Source organism: Lagopus leucura, unplaced genomic scaffold (genome assembly GCF_019238085.1).
Source record: "Lagopus leucura isolate 7727_CA_CO unplaced genomic scaffold, USGS_WTPT01 Super-Scaffold_100033, whole genome shotgun sequence".
Lineage (NCBI taxonomy): Eukaryota > Metazoa > Chordata > Aves > Galliformes > Phasianidae > Lagopus > Lagopus leucura.
The window spans coordinates 5505926-5521516 of record NW_024962282.1 but is presented as its reverse complement, the minus strand read 5'-3'; the positions used below and the strand labels follow the sequence as shown (position 1 = coordinate 5521516).

At 37.9% G+C, this 15591-nt stretch overlaps 2 long non-coding RNA genes across 2 annotated transcripts in view; both read right to left on the bottom strand.

The window, feature by feature from the left end:
• Positions 1 to 15591, bottom strand: part of LOC122185801 — a 119040-nt gene that overhangs the window by 43431 nt on the left and 60018 nt on the right. The gene's annotated exons all lie outside the window — the stretch shown is intronic.
• Positions 1297 to 14589, bottom strand: LOC122185802. The gene is made up of 3 exons (XR_006180976.1): positions 14504 to 14589; positions 2997 to 3149; positions 1297 to 1375 (listed from the first exon to the last, which is right to left on the bottom strand). It is a non-coding gene; the product is annotated as an uncharacterized LOC122185802 (long non-coding RNA).

Here is a 15591-nt window from a genome sequence, read left to right as displayed (position 1 = left end):
AGACACCATCTATCTATCAGTCCCCTAATCTGGGACTGAAGAACAAAGAAAACAAACGTCTCCAATGACACAGATCTTCCCTTTCCTTGTAGGGAAACACCTGCTCTGAAATCCCTCTGAATTTTTTTCCTGGATTCTGAGTAAACATGAAGCAGAATTTCCCCTCTGCAATTGTTTTTCCATCCCAACTCCTTCCTTTCTAGGCAAGGAATACTAAAAGTCACTCAAATCAGCATCTTGGGCAGCTTAGTATGAAGTATGGTTTTGCACTATCATAAACACAGACAAGAGCACTTACAAACACTGAAGTTTCCAAGAGGTTTCAAACATGATACTGCTTTCACTTCAACTAACCCAAGTAAAAAATATTTTGTAGCATTATCAGTTTCTATGGTGTTTCTTCTATATTTTCCCTGTTTTAATATGCTTTCCAACAATCAAATGACAACTCGACAGATGAAGAGACAATAAAGAACAAGTAATCTTGTTCTCTCTGTCTCGATCCAAGGAATATTACTTCCAAAACACTGATAGCATTGTGCAAATGGTACCAATTGCTTTGTGCTGACGCATTCTCATGTGACACTCCTAACTCCAGAAATCACTGAGAGCCATTTTCATTGAAGGATTCCCCATGCGCTGCCCACAGCTGACACACTCAGACAGTTCCTGGGATGATGAATCACACGAAGCACAAAGTGCACACCCGTCTGCACAGCACGAGAAAGGAGCTAGCTTCACAGCTCTTTTCTTACAGATGAATCTAACCAGGCAGTGCTTTCGCAGGGCAGCTTAACAAGATAAATGAGTCTTGCAGGCAAAATTGCTGGTAACAACCCACCTGTACTCAACTGCATAAAATTCTTGATTCCAGCAGCGACAGAGAAATTAAAACAGTAGAATGGAGACCACGTAAAAAGAAAAAAAAAAAACTGTAGCCAAAGGACAGTCATTTTTTAAAAATCCTTTTTCAAATATATCTGGACAGATGATGATTCACAAGTATCTTCAGCTGGACACTCACAGGTAGTAAGGCAGTGAAAGAATTAGATGTGGAGCTGCAGAATTCTGTGTAAAAGCCATGATTTAGCAAGCTAAGAATCTCAGAGTATGACCTGCAGCAGAGCTAGTTTGATTTTATTTTGAACTGAGTTTGGAATTCTCAAATGAGTCATTTGTATTATTAGGTAAAATATCCCAGTAAGTGGCTTTGCTTGCTGATGGATGTTAGATGACTTGTTTATGAGTAATCTGCAGCTTCCAGCTCTCATGGAAGCACTATGAAGCACCCTGCTCCACAGGGCTGTCAGGAACAGATATCGAGGGTCCCAAGGGAATGCAAAATTTGGTTCATTCCGGAGAAACGGCAGTATTTCTGTCAGGGAAAAAAAAAAGCCCCTGAAGCTGGCTATATTTTAAACCTCTATGTTGCAGCCTGTATTGCACAAGTAGTTGGGTTTCAAACAACTTGTGAGTTAGAACCCCCTCAACAGGCAGTAAAATTTTCAGCCCAACTCTATCTTTCCTAAGACCGAGAACATTGATGTGTGTTAAGACAAGACTGAAACAGGACTTCAAAGTCATAAGATTTTTAAAGACAAAAATCTGCTTTTTAATATGATGTTAGTCACAACAGTTTCAGCCTTTACAGTCGTTATGAGATACATGAAGTGACTTGTATTTTACTTATGCAGTACGCCCAGTTTGGAAATTATAAAAATCCAGATTTGTGATGTCTTAAGAGCAAGCACCTCTTAGCAGCAAGGGTTTGATTCCTGCAGGCTTCCCTCTTCCCCAGCCACCTCAAGGGATGACATTCCCCACAGCACACAGCTCCGTAATCAGAACATGCTGTGCTACCCGAGTTACACAACTGCACATCAGCTGATGGGCTCTGACCCAGAAAGAAAAAAGTGGCTGATAAGATGGATTATATCCACCCTGAGTTAAATATCAAGACAGCTATAGTGCACTTGTAGCACTTCCAGTGAAAATATTATCTGATTTTTTCTTTTTAGAAGATTTCCACATTAAGCAAAACCTTTTGGTGGACAGTTCTGAGAGTTCTGCTGAGAAGAGTGAGGCCTGACATCCTGATCTTCTGAACTTTTTTACATTGTGTTTTGTTTAAAAAACAGCTGACAAAGACAGTCATCTGGTTGTTACTTGTTAAGTTTCACATATTATTCAGCTCAGTTTTAAAGTCTTTACTAAAATGTCTCCTACGCAAAAGCATTGACCTTGGAATGTGTTATTTCATGTTTTAACTATAAAATCTTTATTTTTATATCTTACTTTCCCCAGCTGTCTGAGAAGCATGCATTGGAATATTCATGGGATATAAATAATAAAAGCCACACACATGAAAGCAGCAGGGTGTAGGTAGAAAAACCTACTTTACTTGCTTGTTCTTAACTGTCAGTTAACTGTCTAACAACTTACAATATCTTGAAGCAAAACAGGTCCTTTGAGAGAAAGTGCTGAGCAAGGTTTGCAGTTAAAAACATACTCCATCTTTGAAATAAGCGCTGTCACAGGACATCAGTGTAACAGTCCCAGCCTCTGATAACGTAACACCACTGGCTGTTAAGAGGAGGAACTGGGAGTAGCTAAACAGATTCTTATGAAATAAAGCAATCTGCTTGTACTTCAGCAGATTCTAAATGTGGCAGTTTCAGAACAAACTTGCTTCCCATTGCTCCCAGTTCACTTATGGATTCTCTCGGGTCCACCACAGTTAATTTTCCAAAACGTTATTTTTGTTGATCTCTCACCAACCTCTTAGCAGCCTCACAGGCTCTTAACTTTCCTTTGAGCATTTTTACTGTACAAAGTCTTGAGACAAAAAGAAGCAGGAAAGAAATAAATATTTGTATTCCAAAGATTCTGATTCTTTATCCTGGTTTGGGCTGGGATAGAGTTGGTCTTCTTTCCAGCAGCTGATATGTTGCTGTGTTTTAGATTTAGGATGAGAACAATGTCATTAACATACTTACATTTTAATTGTTGCTGAGCTGTCCTTACACCAAGTTAGGGACTTTTCAGCTTCTCATACTGCCCTGCCAGCAAGGGCAGCGAATGGATACGATCAGGACAGCTGACCCAAAATGGCCAAGGGGCTGTTCCACGCCATATGGCATCACGCTAATCTATAAAACAGGGAGAGTTGGACAGGAATTTGCCACTGCTCAAGGACTGGCCAGGCATCAGCTGGCAGGTGGTGAGCAATTACATTGTGTATCACTCATTCAGTGTATTATTTCATTGTTATTACTGTTATTATCTTCCATCCCTTTTCTGTCCTATTAAACTGTCTTCATCTCAACCCACGAGTTTTATCTTTTTCTGATTCTCTCCCCCACCCCACTTTGGTTTGGAGCAAACAGCTAGCTGTACACTGCTTAGCTGACTAGCAGGTTAAAGCACAGCAATCATTATTAGGCAGGAACTCCACCCCCCCCTTTTTTTCCTTTTTGAACATGTGGGTGGCTTTTGTGTTTATTTCTTTTTAATAACAACTTTACAGTAAATATATATTGTCTTCTAGACCACTACTGTATCTGCATGATTAATTCTATACAGCAATCTTGCAAAATAATATTTTGTGAATCATTTAAATATTAATCATTTTCGTGTACTGTAGCATAGATGTACTATTCGTATAAACATGAACTGCAGTAACACAGCTTTGTTCTTAGTTTAATGGCTATGCCTCCTTTGCTAGCTTTAGAATTTTCTGAGAAGTTAGCAAGAAATTAAATGAAAGCTTGGAAGAATGACATTATTTCAAAACTCTTCTTGATGTGCTTATTTTGCCTTATTAAAATTCGATGTAGTATTTCAGCTCAGTTTCTTTTGGGTGCCTTAAAAGTCACCTATCAAAACATTCTGGGACCTTCCAAGTTCCAGCACCTACCTTTGAGAAATATTTGTTCACAATCTAATAAGATAAATTTTATTGTGAGTGACCTGGAAGGCTTTAGAGTCTGTCTATAGAGCTAGAGCACAACATTTCTTTAGCAAGACTGCTGGTAAACATTTTTGCCATGTTTGACTCTTTCTTCTTAGAGCTTGCACAATAACACATGTTCAAGATGACAGGCCTACTTAAGAGCATATCTGTATTTTAGATAACATTAAGCTAAACTAAACTTGCACTGAATAAGCCATCAGAGTTCCACCAAGACAGTTTTACAGGATGCAGTCAACATTTTAGGTTATTTACTTCAGCTAATATATTGTGACATTATTTTACTACAATAAAATCAGTCACCCGCATCTATTTTTAAGCAATTCAGGTTAAGAATCAGATGATCCTTCTGTTACTGTGCCATACTTCTTTAAACACAGCAATAGACAACTGTATTACTAATTCATTCTAATGAGACAAATCTGCTTTCAAAGCACAGTGACTTCAGTGAATTGGGTAAATAGAAGAGAAGGGCAGACGATAGGAGAGATTTGCAGCGGGGCTGTGATTTCTTCCAAATGACTTGTTTCAGTCATGAGGCCTAGTATGATCCAGCTCAGATGACTTAAGTCCCAAAGGTGTTCAGTTTACTATATCATGGTGCACACTTAGCATGATCCTGGCCATTTTCCTAAGACCAAATTAATCTGAGATCCTGCATGTAAGGACATGGCAAATACTCTCAACTCCATGTTCCGTTACATTCAAGGAAGAATGGCAACAAGTTTTAGGAGTAAAACCTTTCTGGACAGTTTTTAGAATCTCAGCCATATAGAATCATAATCCAGATTGGAAGGGACCTCCAAAGTCATCCAGCCTATCTCCTTCCAGAAAGCAGGTCTAATTAGATCAGGCTGCTCGGGACTTTGTCTAAGTCTTGAGCATCTCCAAGGACAGACCCCACCCCCTCTGGGTAACCTCCAGCAACTAACCAACATTATGAAAATATTTTTTTTCCCCCTAGTACTTACAGTTTTACAGATCCCAATTTATCATTATTTTAATTCTATCACCATGCATCTCCAAAAAGATCCTAGTTCCATCTCTTTGGTAACTTCTGAAGAAACCAAAAACTGCCTCTTCTCCAAGCTGAACAGGCTGAGGTCTCTCAGCTTCTTGTACAGTGAGTTTTCCAGCCTCCTGACCATAAGTGGCTTATTGGTGGCCTCACTGCAACATGCCAATGTCCTTCTTGCACTGGGGAGCCCTGTATTGGATACAGTGCTCCATACATCTTATGAGAAATGAACAGAGAAGAAGGATGAGCACCAGTTTCACTCTTAATATTACAGCCAAGTATGTGTTTGCACAAAAGAAATTAAGACCTGTATTTAGGATCCTAAGGTTTTACTGCATAACACAATTGTTGTTAAATCTTGAGGAAATGAATATTTGAAATATAACTACAAATTGTTAATTGCTGATAAAAATTACAAATACACATATCAGGAAATTAATGAAGTCCAAACTAAAGGTTGATCAGTGTTTATCCCTCAGAGGTAACCCTCACCAACAGATTCAGTCCCCAAAATTTTGCCATTAGGATAACAGAACACGTCCAGGAAATTTAAGATGACAGTGCCTCAGAATCAAGGGAAAGAGCATTTCCAAAGCATTCAATCTCTCCATCCACTAGTTAACAGATGCCATTAGAAATCACAAGATGAACAGATCAACAGATGCCATTAGAAATCACAAGAGAACCAGAATCAATGACTGTAACAAAACACTCCATGCTTTATTTTCTCATCTCTCCTGATAAAATTCCTGCCTGTGTTTATGTCAGTAGCATCTTGCATATTTCTAGCATCATCACTGACTCAGTGGTTTGAAACTGACTAAGTGGTTTGAAACATGATTATAGTTTTTATAGAAGTTACTCAACCTAAAATGGAATTCTTATATACCTCATTTTTTCTTATATTCCTCAGAGGATGTTTTGCCACCTTAAGACAGAAAGAGCTTATAATGCTGTTTTATTAATAGCAATTAGTGTTTGCTGACAACAACAACAGTTTCTCCTTTTTTCCCCCCAGACTGACATTTTGGAGATGCGTGCACCGTCACCACTTCCAGTGCTGAAGGCAGCCTATATAAAAGCTAAAGAAAAGTTTACAGAGAATATGGATTACAAGTTATTCCTAGACAACTGGCATACATTGCTCACATGGAAGCACATTTTGACAGCTTTTGATGAACCAGAACCCTACAGACAGACACTGAAGATTCCTGTGTGAATCAGCCTGAAACACAGACGTTAAGGAAATCTTTCTTGCAAGTGCAGCATCAGAAGAGAAAGTAGTTTCAGAACTGGTGAGGTAAGGGAAGAAGCTGACACCAAAGAGTAGGAAAAAGCATAGCAGGATAGTTTTTCCTAATAAGACTCCATTGTATGCTATTTCTAAACAAATTGCATTTGTTTAGAAACAATACAGGGATTTATATCCAAAGTGATAGTAATAAAACCAGAAAGGCAACGTACATTATAAGAAATGTTTCTGTACCCATTTCAGTGTTAATAATTCATGTTCTGAAAGAACATCACCACATACTGAAGGGAGAGGGTGGAAAATCCTGAACTAAGTGCCAACAACCTGGAAATGCTGTGCAAATCGCAAGCAGTGGTTTTAAAATGGAAGGAATCAAGCTCAGGCTTGCAATTTTTAAGAATTATGCTTAGACCTATCAAGAAGAAGCAATACCTGATTTTTACTTTCATATAATCTGGATAGTTTAAATTTTAAAGAAGTATTGTCTGGAGTTACTTACAAGCAGGTCACACAGAATTTCTTTGCCAAAATTATTCAGAAAATATTATGTAAATAATTTCGAAAATTTGGCTCAGAGCTACCACGTTTTGTACAAGGGTATCTTTCCATGCAAATTATCTCATAAATACATCACAACGTTTCCAAAGATGACAAACTGTTCTAACTTTACCCGTTGCGGCAGATGGCAGGATGTAGAATGTCTAGATAGATGGCTTCATCTAGAAAGGACAGCCCTGAAATGCACGGCAAAGAGGATGCTCATTACTCAATAACTGTTATTTTTATTTCTTCACGCTCATTCTCCTCTGACAATTGCTTCTTCCACATCTAAATCCAGCAGAGTCAAGTCTCAAATTTGCTGCTGAAAAACGGACATCCAAAAGCACCCTGACAGCCCAGCTGAGACTGGATGTAAGAACACACAAATTAATCAGTACAGAGGCATATCCATCCCCAGCAGCTGCTACCCAAGAAAAGCCATAAACACTTGTGGAAAATATAAGTACAATAAACATGGTGTATCTTCTTCCATGCCCTACCAGCTCCTAGAAATCAACTGTTGACAGACTTCTTGTACTTCACGTGAACCAACTCTATGGCTCTGTTTTGTTTTGTTTTTTCCTCCTGAAGTATATCAAATTCCTTTCTGAATTCTTGATTTTGCCCTCTATTACACTCTGCAGCAATTAAACTGTGGGACTTATTATTTTAGAGAGGGAAAAGAACAAAAAAAGTGTAATCCTCAGCAGTTCCAGAGCACTGCTGTACTGCTCAGGAACGCTGTACCAAAGCGTTACCTCTTGTACTGGAAAGGGCTTCCTAATCTTTTTATTTCAGTTATGAGTTTAAGTGTCTAACATATGCCTATTATCTCCTCCTCATCATTTGATTTGCAAACTTGATAGTCCCCAGTCATTTATCTTTCTTCACATAAAACTATTTTATGCTCCCGATCACCTCTGTAAGTTCTCTGAAGGACTGCTAAAACTGCACAGTATTTGGCACAAACATACCAGATGATTGTAGTGGTTCAATACCACGCTCCCTATTCTTTCATGCAATTCCTAATAACATGTTCACATTTAAGACCCTCATTGTGCACTAAACTGGTATTTCAAATGACCTATCCAGACCTGATTTGAAGTGTAACCACAGTATTAAAATCACAAGCCATATATTGTTAAATTTTCTCTCTCTCAAAAAAAAGAAAAAAAAACGCCAAAAACCCAACACAATAGTTCATCAGCATCTACAAATTCATTCATGTTACTAAGCATAGTTCCCATCGCATGGCCACTTCTCTGGTTTGATTTCAACTACCTGTAGAGACTTCATCATTTTACTTTGATAAAAATATTGAAAAATGTGCTGCATAAAATTGTGGTTAATTGCAAGTTTCTTTTGGAGTCTTAACAGTTCCTACCACCTTTTTTTTCCCCACAAGGCATTCTGTGTGTGTGAGATTTTACTTTTAAAAAACCAAGATGACTGCAAAGTAACTTTCAGAAATGATAGCAGAGGTTTCAGTTATGTGGAGTTTTCTTGTTTGATGTGTTTTTTTCATCCTCTAACAGAAGAAAAAAGATACCAAATATCAGTATTTCTTGAACAACTGCTGATTAATCTTCTTCAATATCTGTGTGTATTTATAGTATAAGTTCATTCAGAATTCAAGACTCAAACTTAGCTAACCGTTCAGAAATAATGAATCAAGGAAACTTAATACACTACTTCTAGTATATTCTCAACCATAGCTACAGAAGATCTTGCAATCAATAGTCTATTCAATATTTGCTTTCTCATTACAACATATTCAAAAAGCATGAGTTCCTGAATCTTTTAAGTCTTCCAGATACTAAAAAATGCCACAACTTCCTAGTGTCAAGTACTGACCCCAAGAAAAACAGCACAGACAAACAGAAAAATGATTACAAACAGAAGTTATGTTCCACATTAACACGGCACATCTATACAGTTCAGTTTTAACAGAGCATTGCACAGAAGACATATGGTGCTGGAGGTGTTAATCTAGACAAAACAGATAGCAAGAAAAATTCAGTTTCCAAATCAACTTGTTCCCAGCAAGCTTCCTCCAGCTAGCTGAGACCCAGATTTGTCTGGGACTTCCCCTTTCCCTCATATGAATAGGAGAAGATGGCTTTCTTGTCCCAACTCTGCTCTGGGTGCAGCTGATACCTATTGAGCTGTGCTTTTATACAACTAATTCCCACAGGTCAAAAATAATGTATTGATTGCTGCCATGTGGGATCTGCTTGACTGAGCATACGTGGACAGCAGAGACCTGATTACATTCAGGTTTGCTGAAGATGTGGCAAGGAATGGAAGAAAACATGGCTAAGCACAACGATAAGACCTGCAGCACCTGGGAAGTTACTCCTTTTCTCTCAGAGCAGACACTTAGCACAGGAACTCTAGAGGACAAGGAGGAAAGAAGTGGTTTTGTCCTGGAGGAACAGCTTCCTCTCAGAACTCTTGAAGTACTTCTTACATCAAAGTCAAAAGGCTCCTTCCAGCTCTTAATAAATTTCTTTAATGAGAAGCGTAAAGTTTATAGGTAGGGTCCAAAACATCCCCCTCTTTTTTTAATTTTAATATCAATGCAATTTCTTGTTCACATGCACTCAAACTAGATATGTTCTTGAAATACATAGCAGCAGCATCCAACAGAGCATTGCTCTATTCTGAAGTAACTGATGAAATAACTTCAATAAACCTGACACAGTTAGAAACTAACAGCTAAGAACACTAGCTGCTCTTCTGACTCTGTCCTCAGTATGTTGAACACTGATTGCAAAGGATGAAAGTGATAGCAAGATGGAGAAAATGAAATTTCTCTTAGCTAAACTCTAAGTACTTATCTCCCAGTAGAGTTTTACAACTTGTGTCCCACACAAGATGCTGCCAGGGAATTAGGTAAGAAATTTTTGCAAGGACCTGCTGCATTTTGTAATCAACAGCTATCCTATGCTTAAATATCGTTTTCCAAATGTCTGAGGGCAGCCACTGCTGTTTGGCTCAACAACAACAACGAAAAGCTCTGATTTCCTTGGACAGCATCACTTTAATCTGATGACTCTCAGAGCTCTTACTACCAATTTGCAGCATATTGCATCTGCATGCATTACACAAGATTCATCTTCAATTGAAATTCAAATTATCGTTTCAACATACTTCTATTATGTGGCATTTTTTAATTCCATCATTAATTCCACTTGCTTTCTGCTGTAAACACAAACTGAAAGTAGGCAAAGTTCTTAGCTGCATGTCTATAAACTAGGGTTTCATCTAGAAATGAAGGACACATCAGATCACCTACAGACAGAAAGGCTTTGTTTTGGCAACTACTTTTACTACACTCACTGAGCTCTGGTGATTATGACTAACAGGACTGAACAACTGACAGTAGCCATCAGCAAAAATTAATTTAGTCTTTGCTGAACCACTTTGACACTAGTTATCCTAGGGAGGGTTCATTAGATAAATCCTGAAAAACTCAACTGTTTTAGTGGTAACCGGGGAAGGGTTCAAAGTGATTTCTTTGGAAGCAGGATTAAATTGCATGGAATTATACAACTGATTCAGAAAAGGCAGCAACAAGTCCATGCTATGCACTTCTTAGAGAAAGAGATTTCTATCATTTCCACTTCTACGATTGCCTTCTCCAGTTTCCATGGAGAAAAATCTAATTGACACCAATATATAAATGTCTTTACTATAGCTTGTAAACTGACTTATAAATAAACAAAACAGACACTTGCAAAAATAGAAAAACCTTTCAGGCTTTTGATCTTTTGGATATACCTGAAAAGACAGACTCTACCATGGGATCTGTAATTGCTGCACAGAAGAGTTCAATGTGTGGCAGCTGCAGCTTTATCTGGAACACTGTGAACTAATAACACGTTGCTTACACTTGTTACTGCATTATTTTCATAAGCTTCCACAGCATTTCTATCCAGCTGTCTTTGGATTTGTTGGCTTTGCTAACAGCTCTATAACATCTCCGCAGAGATGAGCACCTCAATATCATTTTACAAGTAACAATGGTTTCCTAAGAGCCAGGACATACAAATAAAACCCTCTCTGCTACAAACCTGTCCCAGCAACTTTCAAAATTACTGCGGCTAACAATACAAATCCAAAGTAAGTGCTTAACTATTACTCTTCTGGGGAGAATATAAGAAAATCAGGATGGTCTTTCATGTCTGCAAGTAATATGGGTGGATTTGCCCAGAGAGTGAGTCAAACAAATTCAAAGGTTAGTTTAGAAGACAGGCAAAAACCCACAGATTTGTCAACGTCATCATTCACCAAGATGCATAGGTCCTAGAAATTGTATTAGCTACAAGGACGCAAAAGTAAGCCTTTCTAATGTTATGGAATAGGCTAACATCTAAAGACAGTTTATCAGTTTTCCTGAGTTCAGCCATACAAAGCTGGGCTTTGTATTGCCATGTTAAGCAATTCAGACGAGACTGGATGTCCAGAAATGAAAGAATTCTGCGTTAGATCACTCTGTTCATTATTTCAGTTTTGCACACACGATACACTACTGAGATTTGTCATTAATTCACTGAAAGTCTCAACTGAGACACAGTGACGCATTTGAGATTTACTGCACGCCACAGGAGCCATATCAACATTCAATTGAACAGAACATAATTCTCTGAAATGGTAATATCTTTTGCAATTTTGACTTACTGCAAGTCCACTGCATTACAATATGGCATTAGTTTTCCACTTGTATTACAAACATTAAGCTGCATTAGCCCTTGAACAGAGATTAACTGTTTTCCACATCAAATAGTTTTTCCTTCAGTTAATGCTACAAGGCTGTGATTTAGCCAGAAAAACTTAAAATGAATGGGACATATGTTACAGACATTGAGTAACATTTGTAGATACCTTCTGCAGTCATTCACAATGCAGGACCATTTTACCTTCTCAAGAATTATCTGTCATACTAAAACTATTAAATCTGTTAAATTACTTTAAAACACTCATCCCCACACTCCTTTAAGCCTTAGGATTTGAGCTTTTTTTTGTTTACTTAAGAAATAAGTTAAATGTTGACATCAGAACTGCACCCTTATCATTAGATTCCTCTATTTGCAGCAGCCTTGTTTTAATAAATAAAATTTTTTTAAAAGTTATCTGGACAAATATTTATAATGGCTAGTAGAAAACACAGTTAAATAAGAGAGCTTTGTAAACAAGTATATCAAAATGTCTTGTCCTTCTATAAAATTTCCTGGCATTATGAGGCTAGAAAACCAGAAATAGGGAAATTTTTTAGACAGGCTTATCTCTTTCTGCATGTAATGCTACACAATTTATTATTCCTTGGCATATTATCAGTCAGGAAAAAAAACCCACAAAACAGCTGAACATTTTCATGTAAGGGATAAAAGACCACCACTGTGCACAATTTATTTGTCATGCACATTCCTGTCACTGTCAAAGTTACTAACGTTTAACCACAGAAAAATAGTGAAGAACATTAAATGCAAACGGGAACTGGTACCTATTTCTCAATGGATAACTCAGTTTGAATACCTAGAAATCGCTCAGCAAGCCTTGCATTGATGCTAAGTAGCTTACTTTGTATTTTTCCTTCAGATTGCAGCAAGCTTCCCTTCAGGAGTGTTGGGCTACAACTCAAAGCTGAACTCCAGACGTTGTTTTTCGGGCATATAGACATAAAAGTAACCCAAACCACATCCTGATCTGGAAAGTAAGTCACAAAAACAAAATATGTGTAAACTATTCCAATATCATTACAATGCCTTTCCACCTGACACGATTTGCTCCGTAGTTTTCTCAAATACCCACTTCCACTTCCAGATCTGCCAGCAGTCTTCCAGTCTTTAGATCTGCCAGCAGAGCTGGACACCATACCAGTTCACTGCTCTGGTCAGTCTTGGAAACAGATTTGCTTTAGTCCTCATAGAATCCCAGCACTGAAATAAAGCCTGTAGTTTTCCTTTATAAGCAAAGGATGGTATGAAACACACATGGGAGTTAAAGAGCTTGGCTCTTTGCTGCTAACTATGCAGACTCTCACAGGTGGCACGTAGAGAAGAACCAAGGATAGATCAAAAGATGAATTATTTTTTTCTGCATTGCAGGAACAATTCTATTATCTCAAAGTAGGTATACTATCCACTGCATGCTTATGAACGTATTTCACTGGAAAACGTCCCCAGTGTGCTAAAAAAATACAAAAACAAGTCACGGGGTCAACAGTCACGATATAGATCAAACTCAAGTAGTCTCACTGAATGTAGCCATCCTTCCTTGTGTTAAACACTGAAATAAATGAGAAACAGTCAAGAAAACAAAAATGCTTAGAGATTAAAAAAACAAAAAACAACTCCCCAGACTGCCTCTATTTGTTACCACACTACTATCAGTAAAAACCACCTGTCACATTATATCTATCTTTTGAGGAGAGCACTGCACTTCGGTTACGCCTGCTAAAGTGCTTCTGACCTACCGTTACCAGATTCTTAGCACATTCTCATGTTCATTCTCCTTGCATTTCAGTTTTAGTACCTCCATGGGAATAAAAACTATGTGACATATATTATAGATGAGCTCTTTACCATTAGCAGTTTAAGTTTTACAGAAGGAACACATTCTACACGACTTACTTAAAATATTTGCATAGAAATAAGCTTGCACTGGAAAGGCTGTAGAAGAGGGAGAGAAACTCCATAAACTCTCAGGAGTATGAGTCAAAGGGAACACCTTGTAATGCTTTGATTTCTAATTAGAATATAAGATGCTTGAGGAAAGAAGCATATCAGAACTGGCCAATTAAGAAGACTCTTATTGTTCTTACACTGCAAGACCCCTTACTTTACTGTAAGATGGAAAATCATTACAAATTGGTTAATACTTCACTACCTAGGCCGCTATCCTTTGGAAAACAAAAAATTATTTTTAACAAAATACAGGCAACAGATACAACTAAAATAGTTTTATCTTCTGGTTTCCAAGGAGATGAGTGACCTGCATTCCCTTCCACTAACATGTGTAAGTAAAGCCTGAAAAAAATAAAATGAAAGCTAATTGCTACAGAGATTATCATCTCCTCAAAGCTGAAGTCAGCCTGAAAAAATAAGAACTTGGGTAGCTCATTTACCAAGACAGTTTCATAACTGTTTTTCACAAGCTTCTTTTTAACAGAGAATTCACTGTAATTAGGTATTGTCAGTCCTTATTTTAGAGGGAGAGAAACATAGGCAACAAAGGCTGCTCTACCATGAAAATACATACTACAATCAATAAATCTAGTTTTAGCACATGTGGGGCAAAAACTCCCTATCAGATGAAATCTACCCCATTGCACTCAATCAGCAGTTATTTGAAGCAAGCACTTCTGTTGTATCAGCAATTCTCTATTTCAGTCTTCCAGAATCTCAGAAGGATTGTGCTTTCTTCCTAAGCCAAGATCAAGAAACATACCAGAGACCATAGCACTTGTAATCATATATTCAGTGTTCTCCTAATCTACAAAAAGCAGATTTGTTTTATCCAAGCACACAGTAGAAGAGATTATGTGTCTTCCCCTACTTTGCTAGGGAGCATCATACACGTTTATACCACCTTAGATTTAAAAAACAAACAAAAACTACTTTTGTCTTAGAAAACCATTTCAGGTTTCTCCTCTGATAATTTCCTATCTCCTCTAAGGCAACATTGAACGCATACATTTTTATATTCAAAAGTCCATTACCCTGCTTTTCCTGCTGTCTTCCCTTCATGAAATCTTCCAAGTAAAAAACTTCAGAGAGTAAGAGCGAGCTGCTGGACTCCAGTGCACTACTGTGAGCAAGGAGCACACAAATGGCACACCTGGACTGCATTAGGATTAATTTCAGCCTTGTCTAATCCATCTCAGCTAGCAGTGTTAAAGGAAACCAAGAAATGTGTGGAGACAGGATAAGGGGAAAATGGCCAGAAGCTGGGGCATAGGGATTTTTTGCACACATTTGTGCAGAACTTCTTTACAGTGAGGGGGATGGAGCACTGGAACAGGCTGCCCAGGGAGGTTGTGGAGTCTCCTTCTCTGGAGATGTTCAAGACCCACCTGAACACCTACTTGTGTGACCTTGCAGGAGGGTTCGACTCTATGATCTCTGAAGGTCCCTTCCAACCCCTACGATTCTGTGGAATCACCAAAACCTAGAAAGCCCTGGATACCAGTTCCAGTTTGTAATCAGGTAGTAGATGAAGAATTTATTTGTGATATTTTCACAATTTACTTTAGAACCCCATACCGTTAATGTTATCTTTACTTCCTGTGTTGTAGAATGGGAACTCTAGCTTTAAAAGACTCACAGCTGTTAGTGAGAAATTCCTGCACCTGAAACATGTATTTGGTACAGGTTAAGCAACAGGTTAATGAAAGATGCTGAGAAAAAGTTTTATTTCAGAAGACAAAACAAGAAGTTGAAGGACACAAATATGTTGGACCTGACTAATTAAGCATTACAAAGTACAGATACGTGTAGGTATTTTTAACAGTCTCATGAAAGGGAGAGACCATTATCCTAAGAAAAGTGGGAGAAGCTGAGCAGCTACAAGTGAGTTAAACATCAAACTCACAGATGAATTAAATGGAGTGCAATTGTAACAAACACAAGAGAAAACTATGAGTATGTAACACCAGAACTGGAGATTGAAGGGCACGATGGATTAGCAAAAAGACACAAACAGCAATAAGAAACAAAAGAACAAGACCTGGAAAAACTTGAGTATAGGACCCCTGCAAAAAAAAAAAAAAACAAAAAAAAAACCCAAAAGCATTCAATATCTGTTTTG